Source organism: Pteropus vampyrus, unplaced genomic scaffold (assembly GCF_000151845.1).
Source record: "Pteropus vampyrus isolate Shadow unplaced genomic scaffold, Pvam_2.0 Scaffold152, whole genome shotgun sequence".
Lineage (NCBI taxonomy): Eukaryota > Metazoa > Chordata > Mammalia > Chiroptera > Pteropodidae > Pteropus > Pteropus vampyrus.
In genome coordinates this window covers 3,392,999-3,398,998 of record NW_011888933.1, presented here as the reverse complement: position 1 = coordinate 3,398,998, position 6,000 = coordinate 3,392,999, and the positions used below count along the sequence as shown (strand labels likewise).

General features: G+C 35.9%; 1 protein-coding gene across 1 annotated transcript in view; it reads left to right on the top strand.

Moving 5' to 3' along the window:
* Window positions 1-6,000, top strand: part of PARD3B (par-3 family cell polarity regulator beta) — a 948,153-nt gene that overhangs the window by 735,741 nt on the left and 206,412 nt on the right. The gene's annotated exons all lie outside the window — the stretch shown is intronic.

Below are 6,000 nucleotides of genomic sequence, written 5' to 3'. Positions count from 1 at the left end.
ATCTATCCACGTCTATCATCCATCCTTCCATTCATCCATCCATTTATTTGGCCTGAACTATGGAATTCCTTTAAATTATTGTTTTTGTTACCTCATTATATTCATTAGGAAATGTTAAAATTAGTTGTACATTCCATAAGCACTCAAATGCTGATGGAAAGGAGAGATAGCCCATAGTTTTTCTTTGGGGGAGCTAGAATTTTAAATTTTTCCTGAATAATCCCCAAAGGCTAATAATCAAATGTTGATTCAACTCTTAAATTGGCTGTGCAATGCTTAAATAGGCAGAGGTGAAGAATTCCCTGCTTATGTATGATGACAACCTAATGTTTTGTTCTATCAGTAGTAATTCCAGCAGCTTATATTTATGAGGTGTCTTTTTCTGAAGAGTTTAAAAGATTCTGTAATTTGCTGCATTTTATGTGTGGGGTCCCAGAGGAATAGAAATGTCACATTGTGACTGAGGGACAGAGCTAATGCCAGCACACAGCTCTCTTAACTTCCAGATTATTGCTTTATCTTATCATGCTGCCTGTCAGCATACAGATGACACTCAAATCTGTCTCCTCTCAATGCTACATTCACAGAATTTTTGTTTAACTGTGACTGAACCTCAGTGGACAGAGGCAGCCAGGATACTTAGCACTTAGTCACCAACCATCTGGATTCCACATCCTTTTAGGTTTTGTCTGTGTACCTGAGGGGTTGATGCTGTACTAGCAAAGGTGTCAGCAGCAATGACTGGGTCTAGCTTTTAGTTGCTGCCACAGATCTCCTAAGGGTGCAGAAGCTGAACCATCACACTTAGGTCTGGGAAGCTGCAAAGACAAAACCTGTGGTACCACATAGACCACCCTCTTCTTTATTGTGAATATATCCCAATAGCTTTGTCTACCAAGAATTCTGAGCTCTCCTAAAGTTGCTCCTCAGTAAAAGCAGTGGCTTCTAGAAAGATGACCTCTGCCTCTTAAAACCTTTCCTGATACATTTAGTACTTTGTATCTTCGTGAATTATTACAGCTGTGCCAAACTTATAAAATTTAGAGACATTTAAGAGTGCAGTAAGGATAATTAAATGATTTGTAAATGAATTGCTTAGAACTGGCAGTCCCCAAAGTTGAATGCACCAGGGTTACATAGCTGAGAGAAGAAAAACTAGGAAGAAATATAATAATCCTCTACTAGTGTTATTTATATGATGAGTTACTCTGTAAAAATCACAGTGGTCTCCATCCTCCTCTAAAATAGGGGAGTGGAAGGAAATAGGTTTAAACTAAAGCATGGGGGATTTAAGTTAGATAAGAGAAAGAATTTCCTGACAATAAGGTCCTTAAACTCTGGAATAGGTTATCAATAGAGGTTATGAAATCTTCTTATCTAGAGACCTTTTAAAAACAATGTAGCTTCCCATGTGTCTGGGATGGTTTTGAACAGACCGCCCTAAAAGCCTCTCAATGGATTAGATTATCTTTTAAGGTTCTTTCTAGCCTTATGATAAACAAGGGTAGTTGGGAGTATTAGTAATTGGCCAATCAGTAAACATTGCAGTGGCTAAAACCATCTTGACTCTCCAGATAACCAACTTTACAGTTGCCAGTTTAAGTGAGCTTGTCCTGCCACTGCCTAAAAGTTTTTTTTTAAAATAAACTCAGTATTTCTCCCAGTTTGTGATTTTGCTAAATTTTTTATGTGCAGAATGTTTGAATTTATATAGTTAAATCAGTTGATTGTTTTATTCCTTTTATTATTTTAATTCTAAAATGTCCACAATTAAATGATTTTAGTTTTATAAAATGATTTATAAATAAGTAGATGGTCACTGTAGTGCTTATTTACATTAGCAAAAAGTTGGAAACAACCTAAATATTCAACATGAGGGGATTCACCACAACGATTGTGGTTTGTCCGTATGATAAATTACAGTAGTCATTAAAATTTTTAAATTTCAAGAACATTTGATTACGTGGAGAAATGCTTTACATGGAACAAATAGCATGCAAAACTCTATACATGGCAAGATTCCAAAAGTTTTTATTCAAGAAAATAAAAATTTGGGTACAAAATATACCAATATGATGAGATAGTGGTGATAGAATAACAAGGGCTTTTGCATTTTCACTGGGAACTTTTTTTTTTTTTTGAGTCTTTCAAGTTTTCTGTAGCATACGTGAATATCTCTTATTATCAGATTTTTTAAAGCTGTAAAATAATTTCAAACCTAAGCTCATAGATACAGAGAACAGATTGGTAGTTTCTGGAGACAGGGGTGGGGGTGGACATAATAGGTAAAGGGGGTCAAAAGGTGCAAACTTCCAGTTATAAATTAGTCCTGGGGATGTAACATACAGCATGGTGACTATAAGTTAATGATACTGTAGTGCATATTCGAAAGTTGGTAAGAGAGTATATCTTACAAGTTCTCATCACAAGTAAAAATATTGTAACCGTGTACATGACAGTTGTTGTCTAGACTCGTTGTAGTGATATACAATATATACAACATATATATAGTATATACAATATATCCAACATATATATTGTTTCACAATATATACAAATATCGAATCATTACTTTGTACATTTGAAGCTAATATATTATGTGTCAGTTATACCTCAATAAGTAAATAAATTCGAATCTCAAACAATCACATGCTTCAGATACAAAACTAACACCATCATTGTGGTCTTACCTTTACTTATCTCTCTAATATTTCTAAAGTATTTATAGAACATTAGACCATTAGGTTTATCATTGTCCTCAGAGAAGCACTCCTTCTACTTTGTAAGGCAAATTATATACCTATTCTCAATTTAGGGAGCCTAGCCGGAAAGCGGGGTGGGGCGGGGAGGTGGACAGGAAATGAGGAAAAAAGACAAAGAAAAAAACAACAACAAAAAAAAAACTATAATGTTGAAGAGCTCTCGTAACTCATCTTTATTACTTGTCTTTCCCTGAATTCAGGGAGTGAATCAGAAGTTAGTGTGCTTCATAGGCCATATTTCAGTTCTTTCTCCTGGCTCTAAAATGTAAGGTCCTGTGTTGCTAAGTTTGATGGAATTCTGTTGCATATTTCAAGTATACATATAGCTTTATCTACTCAAACAATAGCCATTTCTTCTGTGGCTTTATGAGAATTTGGGTGGTTTAAAGGTACTATTAGAGAGTATGCAGCTATCTACTGATGAGATTGTGTGAAATGCATTAGTATTAATGTGCACAGCCTATGATGAAATTTATCATGGACCATTGTGAGTTTGGATTTTGCTCAGTATCTAGTCCTTATGGTTACATGTACCTGACATCCAGCCTGCATTCACCACCATTATTCTCCTAATTCAAACATTTATTATCTTTCCCTGGGGCTAGTGGCATAGGCTCCTAACTGGTCTACAAACATCCAACATCTTTCTCTTGTGCTCCGTTTCTGACAGCAAGAATGAGCTTTCTCACATTCCAGTGGACAGGTCTCCATCCTTCAGTAGCTTGCCTTCACGCAAAGGACGTTATGTAAATTCTTTAGACAGGCTATGAGCCTTTTCGTTTTCTGATCCTGTCTACTTGTCTCACCACATCTTCAATTTATTCTCCAGTTGTAAATGCTGTTTCTTCAGTCTGGAACTATCTCTTGAAAATAGGGTTGAAGAATAAATTATTTTTATTTTTTAAGACCCACATTAATTCCCCCACTTTACTACTCTACGTAGGCCTCTTCGACCGACTCAATGAAACCTAAATATCCCCACCTCCCCCATTACAGACAATCACCATGTAATTATTTGCTTGCATAACTTTCTTCTTATGGGACACTGAGCTCTTTAAGGGCTTAACTTCTACATCCTTGGATGGAGCCTGCCTGGAACATACTAGCTGAGAAGTAAATTTTTTTGTTCAGGTAATATATTTACTAATAAAATTACCTTGAATAAAATAGAAAATAGATTCTTTTAAAATAGGCAATACATGAGCTCTAGTCATTAGCTAGCAGCAAGTCACACCATAGACGTCTCTTGGCTAATGGGAACTCCTAGAGACTTTGTCCCATGAGCCCTGCCTGTTGGACTGCTCTCAAGAACATCTTTTTCTCAATACACCAAGGATGTGCCTTCAGAGTGACATGGGGACCTTTGCAAACAACAGAATGGTCCTCAGGGAGAAAAAGGCGGAAGACACTTAGTCATTTTTCACCTTGCTCACTAGTTGTCTTAATGATGTGGTGAAATTAGAGTTATATGTTTTTTTCTAGAGGAGCAGTTCCCAGACTTTTCATCAGCTAAACAACTTTGTAAAAACAGGAGGTCACCATAAGGCAACCAAATTTTTATTTCATTAATTAAAATCATAAACATAAAATTCCGCAACTGCTATAACCATTGTTTAAGGAAAAGAACATTTAAATATTTACAAAATAGGAATGATGTAAGCACAAAATGTGGGAGAATTCGTTAAATTAAGCAATGTAATGAGACGTTCATGAAATGAAGTTGTACTTACTTTTTTCATTGTGTTGTTATTTGGTGAAAACTTATTCTGCACCAACATGGAATAACATGCAATGTACACTATTCTGGAGGATAGAAGGGATAAGCTTGCAAACAGCAGGGCAGCCAAAGGGCAAAAGGAGTAGCAAGGAGTTTCTTCCTACCGCTCATAACTGACCTTATGGAACCACCATTTGCCAGAAAGGAGACATAATTCATCCTTTCCTTCTCCAGATGCTTCCATTGCTAAAAATTCCTCTAGAGTTAAGTAGGGGGGACCTCTCTCTTGAAAGCTGAATATAAGCCCTTACTTACGGATTTCTGAAAGTACCAATGGATAACAGTAGCACTTTTAACTTTAAGGAAAAGAGTACTTTAAGTGCATTCTATGATCTTGGTTACTTATTGAAATCTGTTGATGGTGAACTGTGTGGCAAGGTCATATTTTCATTGGCATGGCAACCATCAACTTAAAAATAATCATATCCACATATGGTTAGTCATGGGTGGCTTTTACCTTATAGGTGGTCTGCAGTCCATATTTCTTATACATGTCATTTCAATCACAAGTACCCCTAGAGGAGCAACTGTGGGCACCTTTGTATTGGCGATGTCCCCCAAACCAACTTTTGTGGTGTTGCTTAGCTTTTCTTTTGGCATCTTATCCTGCCAAGATTAAATACTTGACATGCTTAGTCATAGATCTGTATTCTGGTGACTTTTATTTTCCTAATTGAAAAATCATCTCAGTAATGTGGGAATCTATTCCATCACTCTATTAGCTAAGTATTGTTGTTTTGAGAGAAAAATGAATATTCAGTTGTAATATCTCTCACATAAAGTGAAGTTACAAATAGTTTAACTTTCAACTTGGCACAAATTTTAACATGTCTGTATGATAAAATATAAATAGCTGCACACAATGAAACTTGTTCTGTATAGGGCTAACTTTCTCTGGTGGTTGAATTTACTAAATATAATAGATGGACAGACTCTTCCAAGTTTTGAGCTCTGCTCTAGAGAATCCAAAAGCGCCCTGTCATTGTGATGTAATCCATAGTGTTTATGTTTATCAATTGGTCTCTGTGCTGACTTGAAATTAGAAAATCAGTATCAGAGGTTGGAAAGTTTTCTGACTTGTGTATATATTCATATATTCCAGGATTATCCTCTGGAGAATATAACCTATATTCAGAGCATCAGCATTTGGAGCCTTTTTCCTTTTCAAATCTTAGATATTATCTTCTCAAAAGCTTAAACTTCACTGTAACACAGTCATTTAATTTTGAAGGCAATAGCTTTATTAAGATATAATTCACAGGCCATATAATTCACTCATATAAAGTGTACAATTCAATGGTTTTTAGTGTATTTACTGGATTGTGCAACCATCACCATGGTTAATTTTAGAATGTTTTATCACCCGCAAAAGAAACTCTGTACCTATTAGCAGTCATTCCCCATGCCTTTAGCCTCAGACCCCTCTCTAGCACTAGACAATCAATAATCTGTTTCCTGTCT